Here is a 23,959-nt window from a genome sequence, read left to right as displayed (position 1 = left end):
TTTATCTGTTCTGAGGCACTAAACGAAACCAGAAATTTCATAGCCAGGAGTACACACAAATCAGGAGTAACAAAAATGACCCGGATGTACATCACAACTCCCTGCACCAGGAAACCCAAACATTCACTGGGTGGTTCTCTGGGTGGTCCCTCCCAGTAGAAATCAGATCACACACACACACACACACACACACACACACAGAGAGAGAGAGAGAGAGAGAGAGAGAGAGAGAGAGAGAGATGGTCTTATTCCACAATTGGAAGCTGTGAAAAATACCTGCAGCCCGATAGTTTCAGATTCCATAAACTCTTCTGATGCGCCCTTAATTTCTGGGTTTTGTTTTGTACCCATTTTATTTTGAACACATCTCTGAAGCAGTAAAAGAGACAACTCTTTTCTCCAAGATGGGAACCTTCATGGGAGTATTGTGCTAGCAACCCCGGCTTCTTGGGAATGGAGGCATTTGCTTCCTCCTTGTGCCATTTCTGACTCGGCTGGAGGGCATATTTGAAGACTGGTCAGTGTGAAGAGCCTCTCTCTTATGGCATAAGTCCTACTTGACCCTGGCCTTCCCCTTTTATTGCCAGTATATACCTCCAGTGCCTCCTGCCAGAAGCACACTGTCTACTGCACTCAGAGCCTCTCTGTTCTTTTCACTCCTTCCATGTCTGGGTCATCCCAGTTACAGGTTAGACTCGGTATCCAGAGTGCCCACTAAAGTCTGACTCACTTTATTTTCTTCTGGTTCCGTGATTTGGCGGAGCAAGGCAATAATCATGCCCCAAGTACTGGAGCATAATGACTATTAGAAATACTTGAAATATTCTGTGAGAACATGAACGAGGACCGCTAATCTCTGGCACTTTCTGTCCTCAGATGTTCTTTCCCCGGAAAGGCACCACAGACCTCTGTCCTCACACTGTGGATTTCCGTTCCTGAGATCAGCTGGTTCTACCAGTGCCCTCTGTCTGTGTCGCTCATGGATGAGCATCGAAAAGGAAGCCCAGTGACCTGTTCTTCTCTCATCACTTCAAATCCTCATTTTATATGGATGAGGTGACTTCACAGTCACAAACTCTTGGCAATATTATTTTTTTTTTGTATTCCACTGAGACTTGAGAAAAAGCTAAATCTGAAAGAAAGATGGCACAAATGACAGTAATGACACGAAGCCTACAGTCAAGCATCTGACAAATCCGGGAAGAACAAGGCGTGATGTGGGGACAGAACAGAACAAATCAAAGTCAAGTGCCCAGTGATGTAGACCTTATTGATAAGTCAAAAACCATGGCAAAGATCTGTCGGCAAAAGTTTACAGAGATGACAGATTAATGTTTTCATCCACTGCGATGCCACACTGGGTCACCGAACAAAACAGCAGATGACAGCAATCAGCACCCTGAAGGGGAAGCAGAGGCACCTTTCCAGAACAATCTCCATAGAACAACACTGCAACAAATTGCCTCTTTCTGACAAACTCCTGTAGTTGGTAGGGTTTTTCCCACTCTGCTTTGTCCTTTGATTTTGCCAAATGCCATGTGGACTATTTGGCATCATTTCATTAATTCATCCTGATGGTACCAAAGCTCTATGAATGAAACAAGGGAGATCACACCACTTGGTAACTTCAGATGATGTAACCGTTTTCTGAACTGGATTAAAAAGCCACAGATATTACTACATTGTTGACCTTTGAACTATACCATGATAATATCCAAAGCTTTTTGTTAAATACCTAGTATGTAACTAAGAATAAGATGCACAGATGGTATGTACATATACTGGGGAAATTTTGCACTAGGGGTTTTTATTGCCATACTTCTTGGGGGATGACTATTCTATTCTATATACCCAAGTGCATAATATTAATAATAAAATAATTTAAGTAGCTACCTGGGCTGGAGCGATAGCACAGCAGGTAGGGCGTTCGCCTTACAAGCGGCCAACATGGCCGACCCGAGTTCGATTCCTCCGCCCCTCTCGGAGAGCCCGGCAAGCTACCGAGAGTATTCGATATGCCAGACACAGTAACAACAAAGTCTCCAATGGAGACGTTACTGGGCCCGCTCGAGCAAATCGACGATCAACGGGAGGGCCTTTACCTTTACCTTTACCTTTACCTTTACCTTTACCTTTACCATATATGCATATTTATTGTATATATTACTATGCAATAAGTATGCTTATTTGTTGTATAAATTCTTCACATTGATGAATATCAGGCATTTAAAAATGTTTCTCTCTCACTCTCTCTTCAGTGTTTGTTTATGCTTGGCAGTGCTCAGTGGCTATTCCTAGTTGTGCTCAGGGATCACTTCTGACAGACTGGCATCCAAATACAGTGCTGGGATCAAAACAGAGCCAGCCACACGCAAGGCAAGTACCTTAATGCCTTAACTCCTTAAAGCCTTAACTCTAAGGTAAGAGTTTTTCACATGAGACATCTTATACTTCAAAGTGATACAGATACTTCCCAGACATTGGTACTGAAATTAGAAATCTAATTCCAACTATTCAGAACCCACTGCTCTAAACTCTAAAATAAGTAATACCATGCATGGGGTTATAAAGCCATGAATACACCAAAAATAATACGCATTAAGTTTAATTAAGTTTCCTTAATAAGAAATGACTATCTCACTTACATTCTTTTAAGTTTTATTTACCTTACTAGGAATAAAGGAATAGATTTCTTCTTCCCTTTAAAATTATTGCATTTCTAACAAATGAAAAGTAAGTGCTACCTGCAATCATTTAAATAAAAATTTATTATTATTTTGATATACATCACTTTTAATCATTAGCTTCTCTATTCTTGCCATTTTTCTGTCCATTTTATGTTAATTACTGAGGTTTTTTGCATATTTTATATTTTTTTAATTTTTATTTTATTGACAGTTTTTTTTCCTTCTTCTCCTCCCTCCTTAAAGGTGTTTAATTTTGTTATATAGCTCTGAAATCCATGGGTATTACACTTTTATTAGTGTGGTCCAAGTTTCCCTCAGGCCACCTTTCTTGCCTCTCATTACTTTGAATATCCCTTAGGATAGGTCCTCAGTGATTCAGATTTAAAGATTCTACTTTGTTTCAGATAGAACCTATGGCTTAGGTGAGGACAATGAATAGTCTGTTGAGGATAAAGACCTTTTGACTTTGAAGACCTTTTTACCAATAAGGGCTGGAGCGATAACACAGCAGGTAGTGCATTTGCCTTGCACGCACCCAACCCGGGTTCGATTCCTCCATCCCTCTCAGAGAGCCCGGCAAGCTATTGAGAGCATCCTGCCCTCACAGCAGAGACTGGCAAGCTCCCCGTGGCATATTTTATATGCCAAAAACAGTAACAACAAGTCTCACAATGGAGACGTTACTGGTGCCCGCTTGAGCAAATCGATGAACAATGGGAGGACAGTGCTATGGTGCTACTAGGAATAAAATACTATACTATGTCCAGTCATATAAAGAATTATAATCATTGCATGAATCAACTTTTTACTATAACCTAAATGTACTTATGTTAATGGTCCTAAATCATCCACAGAATTTTGATCATCACTATACTGGTCAACTTTACACTACAACCAAAATACTGACTTCCATTAATGGTCCTTATCTATTAAGAGGGCCACGGTTGGACTATGTAATCCATCCAATGAGGCCCAAAGCCTGGAAGGCGTCATGCTTCAGCATCCATTATCATGTTTTCCATGTAGTAGAGAAAGGAGTCTTCCAATAGTTAAAAGTAAGAGAGAAGCTTCTAGAACTCAGTTACAAAGTGTGACTTGCATTCCCTCAAAGGAACAGTGCCTGTGAATACACCATACCCACTGTTGCAAATACATGCTCCCTTTCTCTCCTTTACTGCTCCGCATGTCTGGAGAACATGGCTCTACTTCCCAAGATGGTGAGAAGCTTCAACAATGCCACATTCCAGGACCTTCTACTGCATATAACAGAGCACTCCTGAGCTTCCCCTCACTTCACACTGAGAGCATGGCGCCCCAGACTCCTGGTATCAAGAGTGCTGTATAGCATTCACTGAATTCCATGCCTGGCTTGTAATTCTAGAACATACATGACCTGAGGACAGAGATCAGGACATCAAATCGACTTTTTACTGAGCAGAAAAGTCCCGGTAAATGATGAATGGTTCTTAGATGGAGGGGTGGCTTAGAACAAGACTCTGACAAACCCTGTTTGGATGAATATAAGAAAGTGTCCACAGTGTGTATGCGCAGAACAAGGGGACATGAGATGCCAATGCAAAATGTCTAGGAATTTTTCCATGATAGCTAGTGCATTCTGGCTTTCTCTCCAGCTTTTATTCCCTCTCTCTCTCTCTCTCTCTCTCTCTCTCTCTCTCTTCCTCCCTTTTCCCCTTTCCTTCATGTTTTTTTTATAACTGCTTTGAATTACAGAAGTAAATTGCTGGTACAATCTAGTCAGGACAGAAATACTTGAGAGAAAAAGTTCAATGTTTATCTGTTTTCACTCAATGTTTCTTGTTAACATTTAAATAGCCAAAATATTCCTGTGAGTGGCATCATGACCCATGCTCTCATCCCCAGAAACTGACCTGCCCTGGTGCCCAGCTTTCTCCTTCGTTTCTCTTCCTTTGCTTCCAACCCTCTGGATAACCCCTTCAGTTCCCACTGGAGAGTCTTTTCTATATTGAATTAATACCCACTTCAAGATTATTTTTTTTTGCTGATGAATCTTAATTATCTGAGTAATCTTACGCAAGCCTGCAACTTCAACAATCATTTTTCAGCATATATTCAGGTTCACGGCAATCCTTTCTGAACAACCAGAGGTTTCCCTTTCAGACTGAAATCCCAGTCTCTAACCCGCAAATCTCCTTTCCCTGTTTGTTTTCCTAGCAGAGTAAATGGCATCATTACTCAGACATGATGACTAATCCCCAAGCCTGTGTATTATTCCAGACTCCTCTCTCTTTCCAAAGAGAAAACAGACCTCTAACGACCAGCGGGCCTACTTTCCTAACACGTCCATTATCTGCATTGACACCATGATGATTCTGGGTAAACCATCATGCATGGAAACCAAACCTCATTATTCTAAGTGGAACATACGCCTCAGTTAACATTTTTGGATCTCATCGTCAGAATGTGACCAAATGTTAACTTTTAAAAATGAGCACCTGCTAGCCAACTATTCAACTATTTTTTTAATGAAGCAAAATAGTTTCTTTCGAACAAAATTTACTTAAAAAGATGGGGAGGCAGAGAGAAAAAGAGGAATGTGCTCAGGAGAGAACAGGGGCTTCTCCAGAGGGAAAAAAAGACAGAACAAGAGAGATACTTGTTCAAGGAAGAATATGTGCTTGAATGAGCAAGCCTTCTCTATCTCTAGAAATTTTTGGTGATAACTTATTTCCAAAGAATTATTTACAACTTTTTATTACAACCTTTTACAACCTTTGTTGTAAAGGTTCTACAACCTTTACTACAACCTTTTTACAACTTATTTACAACTTTTTTTAACATTAAAATATTTATTGTGCATTCATCTGGGGAACATAAAGCAACAAAAAGGGAGATTAACACCCAGGAATGGCTGAGATTAGTACCAGGAATTTTGCTCCATGAATGGAAGGCCAGCCACACGCTCTAGGTGAAAAGGAAGCTAAGATAGAGAAGAGAGTACCAAATGAAGGGTGTTGTGAGGACCCTCCCAGGGTGGGAGAAGCATGCTAAAAGTAGTCGATAGACCAAACATGATTGCCACTCAAAGCCTCTCTTGCAAAACACAGTACCCAAAAGAAGAGAGAGAGAACAAGGGGGAATACCCTGCCACAGAGGCAGGATGGGACGGGGGGGGGGGGGAGATGAGGGTTGGGAGCGGGGGGATGCTGGGACCCGTGGGGATGGATGACGGGCACTGGTGGAGGGATGGGCACTTGATCATTGTATAACTGAAACCCAAGCACAAAATTTGTAAGCCTATAACTGTACCTCATGGTGTTTCACTAATAAAAAAAGAAAAATAAATAAATAAAAAAATTACATTATCCCAATTCATACATACAAATTCTTGGAAACTTTTTAGGGCTAATATTGATTTCTAATATTAATTTTTAAGATGCCTGATTTTTAAATATTGTTTTAAGCTTTGGAATGGAGTACAGTTTATTTTTCCTGAGACAATAGAGTACTTGTGAAGTAAAACTTGAAAACTGAGGGAAAAAATAAAACATTTCTCTACATAAAAAAAAAAATATTTATTGTGTCAACACTTTCTAACATTAAAGATTCCTTACCACAGGACCTATATAAGGTAGTAGTATTAAATTTGAAATACTGGACACAACCTAAAACAATTAATAAAATATTCTTACTATATTTCTGGATTTGGCTAAAATTCTATGATAATTAAAAAATTAATTCATGCACTAATGACTTTCGTGCTCAAAGAAATTCTTCCTTTTTTGTTTGTTTTTGTTCTGGGGCCACACCTGGTGGTGCTCAGAAATTATTCCTGGCTATGTATTCAGAAAATACTCATGGTGAGCTTGGGGTACCAAGGATCAAACCCAGGCTGACCACGTGCAAGGACAATATTACCTGTTGTACGGTTGCTTTAGCCCCCAAAGAAAATTTTTCTTTACTTGACTAATAAGAAATAGAGGATATAATACTTTTAGAGTGAGAAGATATACTTCTTTACTTTGGGAAATCATCAAGTTATATTATCAAGCAAAACTGAAATCCATCACAAATAAACAAAACTTGGGCCTACATGACAGTATTAGAGATAAGGTGCCAGCCTTGATTCTAATCTCTTTGCCATGCATGACCACCCAGGCCTCTGGAGGGATCTTTACCAAGCGCAGAGCCAGGAGTAGTCTTTGAGCACTGCTAAGTTTGGCTCAAAGGCAAAAATAACAGCAGCAAAGTACTAATGATCTAACAGTAGTAGAGAGCAAATGGCTCATGTGTACATGGCCCTGGGTTCAATTCCCATCACTAAACAAAGAATCAATGCAAGCTTGACATTCACAGGTACTTTTGTATCATCTGCATTGGCAGAATAATAAATTTTCCCATGTTTAACTATCTCCCCAATACTAGGAATTTTAGGACTGATGAGGTGCGCTAAGGGTATACATTAAAATCATAGACATTAACACACTATAACCATAAAATATTATTACTAAAACTGTAATAATAAAATATAAAAGTTCTATAGGATCTAGCAAAAAAGTTGCTAAAATGAAAGACAGCCTATGGAATGAGAGAAGATATTTGCAAACCAGGTTTCAGACAAGGGGCTAATATTTGACATATGTAAGAAACTCATAATGCAACAACAACAGCAATAAGCAGCCCTATTAAAATCAGGCAGATGATCTAAATAGGAATTTCACTAAAGACATACAGTGACCAACAGGCACCTGAGAAGATGTGCCTCATTGCTGTTCATTAGGAAAATGCAAATCAAAGCCATTAGGGTAATTATAATTAAAAAGCATAGGAAATTATAAATGTCGGTGAAGATGTAGAATGGATTCGGTCCCTGGTACTCCAGATGTGTCCCTGATCCCTGCCAAGGGTGATCCCTGAACACAGAGTCAGGAGTAAGCCTTGAGCAATTGCCAGGTGTGGCCCCAAAACCAACAAATTGACAACAAAAAAAAAGAAAAAGCACAACTCTGGAATGGAAATTGCTCCGGCTTCTATAGAAACCAATAGTCTCCTTAAAAATTAAGAATAAACTTTTATTAAGTATAAAAATCAGAATCATCTCCTTCTAGGTATTTATTCAAAGAACATAACAACGGTAACTCAAAAAGAAAAATTTATTCCTATGTTTACTACAGCACTATTCATAATTGCAAAATAAGAAAGCACCCTGTGTATTGTGACTATAAGAATAGAGAAGATCTGGTATACAAACACAACACAATACAAACATAACAGAATGCTTAGCTATTAAGTACTTTCCCAGCTATTAATACTCTCAGCTATTAAAAAGGTGAAATTTTGTTATTTTTGATCATGGGTGTGGACCGTGGGGAAAATTATGCTAACTGCAGTAAGTCAGAGAAATATCACAGTATTTCACTCAAATGTGAAAATGAGTAAACAAAACAAATAAACACAGCAATTCTTGGGTTCTGACAACATTATAGTGCTCACCAAGGAGAAAGAAAGTGGAACACATAGAGGGTTAATCGGAGGGTGGTAACCAGATGGTAACCAGACCTAGGTAGAGGACACTGGCGTAGATACTTTGGTTTAGGTGTTAAGCTATATACCTGAATCATATTTAGTGTTGCAAACATCGGTGCTGAAAAAAAATTATAAAATTCTCTAAACAGTTTTACTGGAGACATTTGTAAACTGATAATCTCATTATTTCAGGACTTGAAGATGCCTCCAGTCTATTCAGTGTCCACAAAAAACCATAGGGTTCTCTCATTTGAAGACTAAAATCAAGATGATATTGATGCTACAACAGGCCCCTGTGCCAGACCCCCCCCCCAATGTAAATAAAATGCAGATGCATCACCTTCTCAAATAACAGCAATCAGAGATGGAGGATTGAACCATCCATGCTTCTTTGCTGGCAACCACAATTTTTAATTACTTTTGAAGATGCTGCTCTGATTACAGTTTGTTCCAAAGCAAAGCTGACACTTTTTCATTCAACTTTTTATTACCTGCCACAATAGGGGTACCTAAACATTTTGTGGAATGAAAAATATTAGTAGAACCCCAGACTATTTACGTAGGTAGCATTGCTCACTGATGAAGGACAGCATAAATAGGAGAGACTCGTACCATATCAGTACTAATATGGATTCTGTGATGGCTACAATGGTATAGCGACTGAAGGAGTAACTGATACTCAGGTAGCTGGGTGTACCTGTGAAGGTATTTCTGGAGAAATCTGTACTCCAAATCCTTAGACTGAGTAAAAAGAACACCCTCACCAGAGTCAGATTGCTTCTCCCCAGTTGAGAGCCTGAGTATAAGAAAGAGGTGAGAGAGAATCTGTTCTGAGTATGGATCAGAATGTGGCACTCCCGACACTGAAAACCTCCAAATTTGAATGGGGACATACATCATTAGTGCACCTGGTTCTCAAGGTCTTTTCCAACTGGAACTATATCAGCAGCTTATCTGGAACTCTGGTCACAGACTGCAGATTATGGGGTGCCTCACAATTTATCTTTATCTGGATCAATAATTTTTCTTTCTCAATAGCTAACTAAATTTCCTGTTGGTTTAGTTTTGCAGAGAAATCTAACTTATAGGATGTTGGTGGTCTTAAATAAAGGAGAAGGATTGAATTCAGAACACCATTAATTAAACTATAAAGCAAAATGCCAAAATGAGATGAGAGACATGAATGAATTTCAGAGATGACAGTTATTTAAGGAAGATAGAGGGCTTAGGAAGAAGGAAAAAAAACTCGAAATCCAAGTCAGAGGTAGAAGGTGGCATATGAGACAGGTGGTGGTGAAAATCATGTGAGTTAAGGCATAAGACACTTTGGAACATATATTTCTATGTGAGGAAGTAACAGAGTTTAGTACATTGTAGGATTTACTGAATGATGGGTAGATTTCATAGGAAATTTTGACATAATAAAAGTTAATATTCAACACTAATCCTGATTTGCCTCCTTGTGTCATATCCATACACTATAAAGGAATCTTGTTGTAAATGTTGGGGCACTCATTTAAGTTTTATTAAGCCAAAATCCTTTTTTTGATAACTGAAGCTCTTATATGTCCAAGTGAGTCTTTCAGCCCCTTTAAAGGACACTGCACTGCAAGGACATTGGCATGTCTGTTGTTGAATGTCCACCACATCCACAGTCTTCTTGTAATTAGCTGCACATAGGAACTCATTGTTTGGGGTTGGAGACAACACAAGCTATTGGCTCCTACAACCAATGAAATCAGCTTTCTTCATATATATATATAATTTTAAGGGTTTTATTTTTTTGATGGGGAAGCATACCAGGCATTGCTCAGGACTTACTGCTGGCTCTGTGCTCAGGGATAAGTTCTGGAGGGGGTGAGGGGGTAATGGGGAATACCAAGTATTGAACCCAGGTCAGCTGCATGCAAGGCAAACATCCTACCGATTATGCTATCACTCTGGCCCCAGCTTCATTTCAATTATTATTTTTTTTACAATTTTTCCTGTAACTTTCCTAGCTCCTATTCCTCATTGCCTCCAGAGTGGGTTTTCACTGTCATTGTCACACCAACTGCTTTTGAGGTGTCTACGGGGCAGGCAGCAGCAGACAGAACAAGCTTATTAATATTGTGGCCTCATATCATAGTGTAATGGATTTGCTATTTGCACATCACTGTATCATTGCTTTTCATTCCACCTTCAAAAGGTCCGGTAAGTATCTGAGATATGAAATTAAATTCATTCCTAGAAAGAAGGGAAACTGGGCATTAGAAGGTGAAGAGAAAATTTCAGTTCACCCACTCATTGGGTTGGCAACAGTACGGAGACAATGTGGCCAAGGGCATTTCTTGTTCTTGACATGGTACATACTGTGCAGACACACACCAACTTTTCAACTGTGACACAGATTTCCCCACACTGTAGATAGTTAACATATTCTTAATATGAACATACAACATTGTTCAAATCCAAATGGGACAACCAGATCTGGTTCAACTTTTTATTTCCACAATGCTATGCATTTCATTAAAGATATTCCTGATTAATGTAGCTTCATGAACCTTTCAGTTTGATCTATTCTCAGATCTACTTCAAAAGAATGGATTTAAACAGGGAAGACTTTAGTTTCTTTGCCTTTTTATATTTTCCCCGTTTTTGAAATTCATCTGCTAGGCTTGAATTAAGGACAGTTCAACATATCCATATTTAATCCTGATAACCAAACAAAACCTGTAGGATTAGAGTGTTGACAAATGGCACTCCCATTGAAAGAGTTGATATACATCAGAGCAAAATGAACTGTGACCAATAAAATCCTTCCCTAGTTGTCATCCTGCCACATTTCCCCAACACTGGGAAGTGTCTTAATGAATGTGCATGATCAAGTTTGCAGGCTTATTTTCAGCCATAAAGAATAGTGTACCAGATGCTCCTGGTACACTGAATTTGTCACACTGCAGACAAGCTAATATCATTATGTGAGACCACAGGGGAAAAAATAAAAGATTCACATTTAATCCATATTAACTACCAGGAGACCCATCAAGGCAGTTGGGCTAGCTCATGACGCAGCAGCTTCGAGCAAATTAGCAGCACATAACAACTTAGTTATAATGAGTTGCAAGATCTTACACCATAAGCTCGACTCCATTAAAGTGAATTCAAGTACATGAATTCATGTACAGAGTATAACCTTAACATCTGTCTGTGCTTAGCCAATATTTTGTTTATGCCTTTTTAGGAACAGCCAAATTATCCTCATGTCCCCTGGAACCAGGGACTATAATTTCCACCAACTGCAGCGTTACCTGATAGAGGAGAGAGTGGATCAACATCAGCTTCCTGGCTGCGGACCTGGGCAGCAAGCTGCCCGCTAGCTTGGCAGCTGCTGCTTGCCTGCATATTAGGTCAATTTTCTCCCCACAATGTTCCCTCGCTATTTGAGGGCGGAGAGCAATAGCCTGGTCAGAAATTAAATAGTCAACAAGATGTGCACATCTAATAATTATTGCAGAGCTTGTATTTAGTTAGGCCAAATAACTTAAATAATATCCAACTCAACTGGGCCTGGGGAACTGATCGACTTTAACAAGCAAAGAAAATTTTACTCTAGAAAAGCAATGCCCATATGTTCTCCCCTTAGTGGTGTGAAATCCTCTAGCTATTCAGGAAATAGTGGTAGGTAGGCTATCACTACTCCAATAATTACTGCTTGTTTTACAGATGAAGTAAGAGGAACAGGTTGTCTGTGTAGGAAAATAAATATTAATATCCATTCAGGTGTACTACAGAAGTGAAGATGAAGCATCTTCACTCTCATTCCACCGTAAACAGTGGGTGTCTAAGATCACTTGGGCAACACTTTCAAAACTCACATCTCTCCTCCTACCCTTAGAAACCTGAGCTTGCAGAAAAATGAACTGCATGAGTAGCAATACATTTTCTAGATGTTCATGTCCAGGCTACACACATGGTTCTAATCAATCCAGAAAGATATCAGGCAGAGACAACAGGGCTTAGGGACACACCCATTGGCCAAGAGATACAGTACTGAGGGTCTAAATTCTAAAATTCCTTATAAAAATCTAATGAATGGTTTGGTTTTGTTTATGATTTTTTTAATTGTTGTAATTTTTTTTAAGAAATTACAGCATTACAAAGCCAATCATGATTAGATTTCAGTCATACAGTATTAATGGATGGTTTTGATTTGGATGTCTGTACTAGCTGTATCTAGCAGTCACCTCTATTCCATATTGCTGGAGTAATAATACAGCAGGCAAGATGCCTGGGTTTGATCCCCAGCATCCCAGGTGTTCCCTCAGCCCCCACCATGAGTGATCCCTGAGCAAAGAGACAAGAAGAAGCCCTGAGCATTGCCAGGTGTGGCCCCCAAAGTAAAGACCAAAGAACCAATAAAAAATGAACAAAATGCTCCAAAGACTCACTGATAGAAGAGATCACTTGGGCTTTGAAAGCCAGGAATCCCTTTTTTTTTTTTTTTGGCCTTTAAGCTGGGGCAGTTCTACAACCTCGTTCAGGTTGTCAGCATCTGTGTGTTCTGATCACAGCCCTACACACTTTCCTTTGTTAATTCCCTGCCACTTCATTTATAACAGCCATCATTTCACCCATACCCAAAGGTAATCCGAAAAATCTCTGTTTCTTAAGAACTACTTGTCTTGACCTTCCATTAATACAATCTTCCTCACTTTGTCAGAGCTACCTTCTAGGAAATTGGAATCTCTGTCAAGTTCCAGCAATTTTTTTCCCTAAACTGCTGCCAAACAGACTTCCGTTTCTGATGTACTTCCCCCTCTGATACTTGGGACCTACAGGGTGAGATGGGACGTGGATCTCAAATTTTTGAAATTCTGGGGCCGGAACTATAGTACAGCAGGTAGGGCATCTGCCTTGCATGTAGCTGATCCGCGTTCAATCCCTGGCATACCATATGGTCCTCTGAACACCACCAGGAGTAATTCCTGAGTGCAGGGCCAGGAGTAACCCTTGAGCATCACTGGGTGTGACCCAAGAAGAAAACAAAAAATAGAAAAAAAATTGAAATTCTGTTCTATTTCTTAGCACATGATATTCCTGACACCTAATTCTTTATCAAACATGTGCATGTTTGCTTAAGTCTTCTAGAATTTTCAAATTCTAGAAACCCAATTTAAAGACATTGGCTCTATTCTTTTTGTTGATTCTGTTGTTTGTTTGTTTGTCTGGGGACCACACTCTGAAGTGATCAGGGCTTATTCCTGGCTTGGAGCTCAGGGATCACTCCTGGCAGGGCTGGCGATGGAATCCAGGTTGGCCACAGGAAGGTAAATGTTCTAACCTCTGTACTATCTATCTGGCCCCACTATGGCCCAATTCTTTGATTATGGCTTTGAATAGAAAGTCTTTCTCATGTTGGCAATGAACTGAACTAAAGCATATATAAACCCTTCTCTAACACGTGTCCTCTGATTCAAAGGTCACTCTGAGTCTTGAGCTAGTCTCCAGTTCTTAGACGGGGTACAGTGTGATGTTCGCATTGTTCCATGCCCCAGGTCCTGCAGAATGGCTGACGCATGCTCATTTGCAAAGATGAACATCCACTCACAAATGACTGTGTTCACCAGTGATTCTCGGGTCTGACTAAATAAAGAAGAGGGTGTTCCGGGGTGGGTGGACGCTCAGCCCGGATTGCCCTTTCCTCAGCTCAATGTTGCTTTGCCACACGGAGAAGCCCTGGCTGAGAGAATCGAAGATTCAAACTCGCATTTCAGCAATTCTTGTCCTCTATTAAAAATGAAATTTTGAAAGCTGTTTTCTAAGACACAAGATTAACCCCACCAGACATCTCCTCACGTGCCTGTAAGCTTGCACACAATGACTGAGACTGCTTGGAAGGCGGGGTGATGGACAGACAGTAGCCAACCTGGATGGGACTCCTATAGGCCAGGTGAGTCAGCGAAACCCTTCCCGTCCTCGTCAGTCTCTGCTTACAGCTAAATGGTGGCAGGGAAGGCAGAGCCGGCACAGAGAACCCGTGCAGGAGAGATGCTCAAATCCTGCTCATTTGGACAGGATCAGGGACCGAAGCCTTTAATTTTGCAGGTACAGAAATGGAGGTACAGAGGGATTAAGCAGCTAGTCTGAGACGTTTCCTCGTCCTTTGAGGACAAACCAGAGAAAAGGAAATGATATGAAGCTGATACCGAAGGTGGACCCAATGGCTCTCTGCTGACCTTCACAAAGCATGTGACCCCCCAAAGGAAGCCAACACACAGACCCCAGGCCAATGACAGAAGACAAAGGAAAGGAAAAGGGGGTCTGGGAGGGTGACAGTTCCCTTCCTCCCGGTCCCACAGCCCTGCAGTGGCTTGCGGCTTTCTTGGCGAGCACATTAAGAAGAGCTGAGACAGTGAGTGCCCTGATATGGTACTGGTTCCCACTGGCTGCCTTTTACTCACTGTACAATTCCGCCTGCAAGAATGGCAGACCTACAATGTTGCTATATGATCAGGATCACATTCCTGAAAATACAATAGTATCAGGGCAGGAGAGGGTCAGCAGGTAAGCTTGGAGCTGGTGTGGGCTGCCCAGGGTTCAGCCCCTAACTCCACACAGGGCCCACCTCTTCCCACAGGCCTCACCCTGAGCAGGCTGGTGTGGCCATACAGCCTCTCTCCCATGGACAGAGAAAGCTACACGCACACAGACCTGTTCTGGGAGACCATACACAGAGCAGGAAGATGAGCCTCTGCCTGCCAGGCCCATATTGACACTGTCCCTCCCGGAGGCTTGTGCCTCCCTGCTTAACTGCAGAATAACTTGGTCTTCAGTGAAAACTTTCATGTTCTCCACATTTCCCGCCAACACTCATGCTGCGTGTGAACTGGGATGCTAAGTTGTGCTTCCTGGGGGAGGGAAGGGGGAGTTGACGCGGTAATGCTCAGTAACTGGTTGCAGGGCTCACTCCAATGCTCCATGTCAAGCACTCATGGAGAGGAGGCCGAGGGAGGGTGGGGCATGGAATTATCCTCTGGTTCCCATGAGCAGAGCAGCTCTGGGATGGGACCCGAGCGGTTGTCATCTCCAGCTTTGAAAGCAGAGATGGCAAGCAGCTTCTAGAAAGTCCAGAAAAGAGGACTCAAAAAATAATTCCAGGACACCAATGGGAAGTTCCTTGTGAGATGCTGTGGAAATAATTAGCATCTGCAGATCATTGACTAGCATGAGAATGGTATTCTAAGCGGCAAGTTCACACCGCAGCACAACGGCTGGGATGGAAGCGATGAGGAAAGAAGTGGACTAAAGACGAGGCTGGGGAGGGCAGGGGGCAGCTCATAGGATCAGAGCCCAGGAATGGGTGCAGCATCCCCCTTTCTGGCACTGAAACCCCCACATACCACACACACAGAGATATCCAGGCACGGAATGACTAAATGCACCTGCACACACAAGCATACACACACACACAGATATCCAGACACTGAATGATTAAATGTCCCCCCCCACACACACACACACAGACAGATATCCAGGCACCGAATGACTAAATGTGCCCGCACATAGATGCACACACACACACACACACACACACACACGCGCACGCGCGCGCACACATACACACACAGATATCCAAGCACTGAATGACTAAATGTGCCTGCACACAAGCGCACATAACTCCACTGCCTCCACTTCTCAGCAGAGCACCCTCGGGTCCTACTGGCCTTGCCCCTCTGCTCCATCCCAGCCTGCCCCAGTGCTCAGGTCCCTTCCTTCTAGGGAACCCCCTAGAAAGGCAGCAGCACACCCCAAGTCTCTGGGTTGTGTGTTAGAGCTGCCCCGCTGACTCCCGCGGGCGGCCAGAGAATCCCGCTGCCCAACCGAACACACTGCTGATCTGTGAGTGAAAAGGCCAACGGCAGAAAAACAGCGTCTGGGGCACCTGGCTGGAGGAGAAGAGCAATGACAATAGTAATAAACTAAAATGAAAAGCAAAAATCTAAACAGGAAATAAAGCAGGCGGGGTATGGCTGAGGGCGTGGGACAGCTAACACAAGACAAAAACTAAGGTCTCCCCGAACCGGGCAGAGCACAGTCCTTGGAAAGAATGCAGCCTGACCCGGGGGCTTGGCAAGGGTCCCTGCCTCTGCCCGCTCAGGGCCAGGGCACAGGCAGCTTTGCCGGCTGGTCACTGCTGCCACCTTTTGTCACCTGAAAGAACCTAGCAAGCCACCGGGGTCAAGAAACCGGGGTTCAAGGCCTTGATTAAGTTACTCATGAGCTTGGCCTTCATGACTGAGGAGGAAGGATGGCTGTCACATGGCATATGCCTTGTATGACGGTGTATATAGCATACAGAGTATATCAGAACACTGCTCAGTGTGGTGTACTCCTTCATGCAGGCGTGCTATCTGGTTTGAGAGTCCTGGTGAAGCACTCAGTGAGAGAACAGAAACCAACTGGCACAGCCTGTGTTCAGGAAACTCAACCAGACACCATTCAGAGATATCAGGAAGTAAGGGGAGGGGGCAATGAGTGCATATTTTTTTCCAACAGGAAATGCACAGTTTCTGTTGAATTCCATATACCCAGGCACTGAATAAGCCCCTAGTGGGGGAAATGCAGAAGCTTTACCATATAGACCACAGAATAGGCCAGGGTTGCAAAACCAAGGCAAACTACCAGCATGACTGAGCTGCAGAGGGAGCTTCCTGCAAACAGCCAGGAACACCAGGAGCAGCACCCACGGCACTCAGGACCAGGGTGACACACGCACCGCCCCGCAGCCAAGGCTGAATTTCTCTGTCTCGCCTGCTCCCCTCCAATCCGACGGCTCCTAATCACCGCATCAGTTATCCAGATAACGGGGCACAGTTCCATCCTACTTCCATAGCACAACTAAATTATATTCAGCAGCTCAACGCTGAATATAATACCTCTCCCAGAAACTCAATTAATGCTGATGAAAATGACCAGAAATGGATTCAGAAGCGCATGAGAGCTTGAAATGGACTGTGGTTGTGAGAATTCAGGCCAGTCGTTTGTGACATTTGTGAAAGTGACTCAGAGGCTGGGTGGACCACAGGGCTGGCACTGCCAAGCTGGTGGGGGGGGGGCACCCACAGCCCATGTCCCATGTCCCACACATACAGTGGGGGTTGGAAGGAGGCAGAAAGGCAGAACCACCTTTGAAATGCAACAATCACGCAGCTAACCAAGAATTAAAATTACTGTTATCTTTCTGTTTGATTGGGTCCTTCAGCTGGCTGTGCTCAATATTCTGGGTTCCAAACCAGGGCTGAGCACATGAAGACAACTGCCTTACCTAGTCACTGTACTATCTCTCCATTCCCTAAAGTTTTTAATCTTTTTATTGGAAAAAAACAAAGAAAGCTAGTACTAGTGGAAGTCATGTACTAAACTACACTTTCCTTCCCCGAGGAAGTAGTGCGCCTTTTCCTGAAAAGTATTAATATATCACTGTCATTAGTCCTACCAGAGCAATTAGAAAGTTTGAGAACTTCTAGAGGAATTCTTCTTCATTTCTGTTCTATTAGAGGGCATAAGGGGTGGTGCTCCAAAGAGGCCTATCAGACACAGCTCTGTCTCAGGGTCACACTCTGAGGTGTTTCGGACCACGGGATGTCAGAAATTGAAGCCAGAGCACCACCATGCAAAGCATGGCCTCAGCCCACAGTGCACTCTCTAGCCCTGGAGTTTATTTTTATAGCCACATACACTGAGTTTTAATTACACTTGCATTCGTCACATGTAGGAGGGAGTTGATGAGATAGAAGTGGGTGAGTTGATACATGGAGGACATCAATGGCCCAACTGCTGTGCTTCCTGAGGAGCCTGCATCAGACACAGCCCAACTACACAAGACTGCTATCGCTTGGGTCCCTGAGCAGGTATTTTGTCCTTTCTTCTTTGTTAAAGTAGAACTTTCATTGAACTACAAACACATGAGATCACATAAGCTACATAGAACACTGAATCCTACTTCTCGGTGGACACTGAAAATGAATAGAGGGATCAGAGAGATAGCTCCGTGGTCTGGAATGTGAGCTTGAAGGTTGAACACCTGGGTTTAATCTGTGACTAGGATATTCCCCGTGTGGAACTGGACAGATAGTACAGCGGGGTAAGGTGTTTGCCTTGTACGTAGCCGACCCAGGTTCGATCCCTGGCATCCCATATGGTCCCCCAAGCATCGCCAGGAGTAATTCCTGAGTGCAGAGCCAGGAGTAACCCCTAAGCATCACTGGGCATGACCCAAAAAGTCAAAAAAAAAAAAGATTCCCCCAAATACAGTCAAGAATGGCCTCAGAGCACAGACCTGGGTGTAGTCCCTTAAAACCACCAGCTGCGGTCTAAATTTATTCATTATAAAAATAATACACAGGGCTGGAGAGACAGCATAGTGGGCTGGGCACTTTCCTTATACATGGCTGATCTGGGTTTGACACACAGGACCATATATGGTGAGGCTGATCACCCCTGCAGGTGTGATTCCTGAGTACAGAGTCAGGAGCAAGCACTGATCACAGATGGGCATGACATCAAAACAAAACAAAACAAAACAAACCAGGATTAATAAATCCTACCTACTTTGTGTGCTCTTTATAAAGAAAACATTCTGGAGAACATGTAGGTAAGTCACAGAAGTTTAGAGAAATCTGAGGTGTTAGTGAGTCACTAGTTGAATGGTGCGAGCAACAGAAGGCTACAGGAACCAGAACCGTACAGCCCAGGGAGGCTGGAGTGGGGAGACTCTCTCCTGACTGGTCACATGCCACAGAGCAGGCCATAAAGAATGGAGAGGCTCGCCTCCTATTCAGCTGAGCTTCAGGGACTTATCTAAGAGTGTCAGGAAACAAGCAATGAAGAGGCCCCTATGATGAAAGATGAAATCATGTGATTTGCCACTACGTGGATGGACCTAGAGAATACCAGGTTGTGTGAATTCAGTCAGGAGAAGGACAGAATGATCACTCTCATATGTGGGCTATACAGAAACATCATAAGGGAATAGCAAATATCCAATAGCAACAGAACCTGAGAACCAGCCTGTGGAATTGAGCTCAACACTTTGGGAGAGAGAAGGGCCAGGGTCTGTCAGTGGTGGAGGGGTACTGGTGGGATGTGGGGCTTGAACAGTGTCTACCAGTAACCGCTATGAACAGCGCTAAAAATGACAGTGCCTCAAGCAAAACTACAAAGGCATCCGCTGCTCTTATCTGACCATTTTCCTTAATACTTAGACTAGAGTAACAACTTCAAAAGTCACAACTTTTAACTTTTTTAACTTTAAAAGAAAACTACTACCAAGTAGAACATACTGTGTGTATTTAGTGTCAGGAAAACTATCCTCATTCAAATTTTTATTTACCAGGGGAGAGGGCATAGGGTTTGGGCCACCCCCAGTGGTGCCCAAGGTTTACTCCTGGGTATTTACTCAGGGATCACTCCTGGCAGTGCTTGGGGAACCATATGTGGTGCCGGAATATTAAAACCAAGTTGGGCACATGCAAGGCAAGCTCCCTACTCATCAAACTATTGCACTGGCCACCAAATTTTCATTTCTGTGTTGACTCATTCCAACAACACACCAGGCATGGATCTAGGTGTTGGGAAAAATGGCTATATGTAAAAATAAATAAATAATATAAAACACCAAAGAAACAACAACAACAAAAAAAAGAAATCCATGCCACTGCTTTCTGGAGTTTTCATTCTCTGGAATTTTCATTCTAGTAGTTGCATATCCAGCAGAATGCAGAATTCCCTCCGGGGAGGGAAGGTGTTTTCGGCTATGGGCAACCACCTTCTCCCATCTATGGACAGGTGACCGTATGAGAAATACGGCAGGATTGCAACAGCAGAGACACAGCCAGTTTATAGCTAGGTACACACCAAGTTCCCCAGGATCCCCTTCACTCCGTGCCCCCACGGACCATGCATTCAATAGCCATGACTTGTCACAGACAAAGGGGGAGCCAGGGTGGTGAGCAAGGGAGGGTGTCGTGGGGAGGGGGGTAACGGGAGCTGATCATGGGGCCTGTCACTCACTGCAGGCCTTTGACTCTCTCCACAGAGAGCAGTACCACAGGACAAATGGTATGTTCACAAGATTTCTCTGGCTGTTATCAAGAAGCAATCATTACAGTCATTCATTGACAGTTATCTGGGGGGAAATCCTTGATCCTTCCTTCATCTCGGGTGGGAGGATCCAATCTAAAAGTTAATGCACCACGTGAGCTCCTCTGTGCCTCCCTGCCCTAGACCAGGCCTTCATTAAAGCAATTACAGCTGCGGGATGTCACACTGTCTCCTCGGCACACTTCCCCAACCCATGGGCCCCAGGGGATACCCCTTTCCATTTCTGTCAGGGCAGCTCCTGCCACATCCAGCATGGGGGAGGGAGGGAAGATTTGCTGAATATTAGGGATCCTGAGAGCTAAGAAGCATCCAAGAGCCAGACAATGGAGCTAATCAGAATTCACGTGAGAACCTGCTACCTGGAGAACCCCAAGCACAAATCTTCATCCCGATGCTATTCCAGAGAGAAGTTTTAGGTCAAAATTATTGTTAAAATTAGACAAAGTGACAGTCTTATCAGAGGAGACTAACCAAATCTGGAATTGTCTGGATAAGTAGGTTCTTTAAACAATGGGTGTGATTTTCCTTACTGTGTTCATAAAAATCATGAGGAAAGTGGGTGAGAAAGCAAGAAAGGCACAACTTGGCATTTGGAAATCCTCAGAACACGCATTTTCTCCAATCACACCTTACTTAACTCTTCTGTTCCAGAATTCTCAGGAATCCACTTAGTATTTCTTTGGTTATAGTCACATGATGTAAATATCTAGACTGAAAAAAGATGTTTGAATTTCCTTCCCATATAGAATATTTCTACTGGTAACGTGGGGGTAATATGTAACATGATATGTGCATTTTTGAGTTGTAAGCTCTGTGGATCACATGCACATGATGTCTCTTATGATTTAGAGGCTCGATGTTGCTTTTACTCACTACATTTATGTTCTATAGAGTGTGAGTGCCTGGATGTTATAATTATAAAGTGCAGCTTCATAGGTATTTATCGTTGTATTTAGACAGCACCATTAAATAGCTATCAGAGTGTGAAAAACACGTTCAAGGGTCAACTTTATCTTAAGTCACTATTCTGAACCTGTGTTGCCGAGATTTACTTTCATTCCTCAAAACTAGATTTCTTACCCTGAGGACATATAACATAAAATTGTTGATTAAACAAACCAAAATGAAATATTTATTAAGAAGCAAACCCAAAGTATGTGAGGACATAGCTTTTAGGTAGAACAAAATCAAATCCATGCCCGGCGATTAAATGTGACGTTGTTTCCGATAAAAACAATTTATTCACATTAATGTGATCTTGATTTATCCTTAGCAGCCAAATTACATTCATCCAAATTTAAATTTTACTAATCATAGAAAACTTTTATCCTGTTATGATAATAATCAAGGGAAAAAAACCCTGGTGTAGATATTATTACTCATTTGAAACACTAAGAGAAAACTCTAGACTTCTGTGGCAGTTTGCTCACAATTCTAAAAAGATACAGCGACCTTAGAAAGATATAACAAACCAATATGCAATTCCCAACTTGCAGAATCAAGAGCTTTCTGAAATCTATTTGTTTCTCTAATCTCTAAAGTATTACAAATATTTTCTTAACAGATAAGCTGTATGAAGTTACTGTAAATTTTGGCCAATGACTCTCAATGAGCTACAGGACAAAAGGCAACCTGTAAGGCAAAGGTTACCTATACTTACGGGAAGCATGTGTCTTGTCTACACCTAAACCATTTTGAATGATTGACATGTGTAACTGTCACATTCTTGTTTCAACAAACAGGCTAGCACTGAGAACTAGACACCAATGCAAGAAAGAAAAAGCAATGTAACAAGTTGGCTGTCCAATACATTGAATTTTTAGTTATTCTGCATAGTGAGGCTGATAAAATTTTTTTTCTGTGTTCGTCATCTGTGAATAATTTCTTCAAGACAAGGTTATGCATTTTACTTTTTACAAAATGGAAAAAGAACACCACAATTTCTAAGTCAACATTCAATTACTATGACCGAATTCTCAATTAAGGTGACCTAATTAACTGAGACTGCAAAAGAACCCTAACTCGATTCAAATTAATCAACAATGCATCAAGTTTGACTAAAAGACAAACCCTATGCTGTCAGAACAGCTCCCGGATGCGGGAGGGGCTCAAAGATCCTTCCAACTACTTTCTCTTTGATTAGATATTCCACTTCAACAAGCCCAACGACAAATACCCGGGATAAACTGACTGAGAAACAAACAGAACGTCAGAAATAAAATCCAGCCATGTTCTCTACCCCTCACTCTCAACTTGCAGTCTTGAAAAACTTTAAGTCTAGCCACGACTAAAGCCAGCAGTCATCAAGCACCCATCTGCAAAGCAAATAACTCCTTATCGTTTGCTCAGATGTCTTTTACCTTCCACAATGAGGGATCCTTAGAGACGTCCAACCCTGAGTCAGGGCCCACGAGTCACCAAGACGCAGCTGACTTCCGCCTCCTCCCAGAGCTGTACAGGCGAATCCAGCCTTCCTCCCCACCTGCTCCTCCCCACCTGCTCCCAGGCCAAAAAGGACCCCGGGAGCGCAAAAATCACATCCAGCAATGAGGAACAGTCCGGAAAAAGTCTGGAGGCCTGATGATGAGAGTTGAATTTCTGCTTTCAGTGGAAAAGGGTGGAAGAGAGAGCAAAGGCAGCCGAGATGCTGGGAGCTGAGTGGTTGCCTTCTTAAGAGCCAAGAGAATAGAGTTCGGGCGGGCACAAAGGTCGCCATGGTAACAGTGAATTTAGACCCCCTTTGGCATTATTTATGCAACATTTCATCACAAAAGGACCCTCCCACTAGCCTGCCTAGCAAATTCTAGTTTCTCTTCCATTGCTTTGCCCTCGATTTGTATCTGGATTTTCCAGCCCTCTGTACCTCAATATTCGAAAATAAACAGAAATCGCACAGCCTCATAAAATTATCCTTCACTGAATCTAGACTTTTGTTTCCTTGGTGACTTCAAAGGCAGGAGAGTCAAAGGGTTTAGAGGTCCCAGTCAAAGCTAGCCTACTTTTATTTCGAATGACTAGTGTTTGACAAAACACCGTTATGCAAATTAATTTCATTTTGTGAAATGAAAGGACAGTTCAAAAGGACAACGAAATCCAGCAGAACCTAATCCCCCCCCAAAAGGTTTGACGAAAAGAAGATCTATCCAGATGATGAGTGAAAGCAAACTTTCATATGCTGAAGATCTCTACCCCAATCCCAACTCTTTCAGCATCCCAAACAACTTCTTTGACCAATTTACTGGATTCTCTTTTAACCACAATTCCCAAAATTATAAATAGCACCAAGTATTTGAAACACACTTATTGTATTATAAACCAAACGACAGCAGTTCCACTTTTCTTTTTCATGGATGACAACATGGGACAAGGTATTTATTCTATTACCAATTTTATTACTGAGTTTCTATGGTTTATGATAGTATTGATAATGGCTTCTCCTGCACATAATTCCATACACTATGCCCAGTGTACCAGAATAAAGTGTTTGCTTTCAGGCCACACCCAGGAAACTCAGGGGTTACTCCTGGCTCTGGGCTTAGGTATTACTCCTGCTGGGAGTCATCAGACCCTATGGGATGCTGGGATCGAACCTGGATCAGCCACATGCAAAGAAAGCTCAGGTA

At 42.3% G+C, this 23,959-nt stretch overlaps 1 protein-coding gene across 8 annotated transcripts in view; it reads right to left on the bottom strand.

Annotated features, from left to right (window-relative positions):
- The window catches only part of CTNND2 (catenin delta 2), a 958,285-nt gene that overhangs the window by 595,275 nt on the left and 339,051 nt on the right, over window positions 1-23,959 (bottom strand). Inside the window, exon 1 of one of the 8 annotated variants that reach the window (XM_056109046.1) lies at window positions 22,697-22,839. The exons of the other annotated variants lie outside the window; for them this stretch is intronic. The gene's annotated coding sequence lies outside the window, so the exon portion shown is untranslated. Of the gene's footprint in view, window positions 1-22,696; window positions 22,840-23,959 lie in introns of those variants that run through there. 8 annotated transcript variants of the gene reach the window in all.

This window comes from Sorex fumeus, unplaced genomic scaffold (assembly GCF_029834395.1).
Source record: "Sorex fumeus unplaced genomic scaffold, SorFum_2.1 ptg000264l, whole genome shotgun sequence".
NCBI lineage: Eukaryota > Metazoa > Chordata > Mammalia > Eulipotyphla > Soricidae > Sorex > Sorex fumeus.
This window is presented reverse-complemented; position numbering and strand designations above follow the sequence as displayed.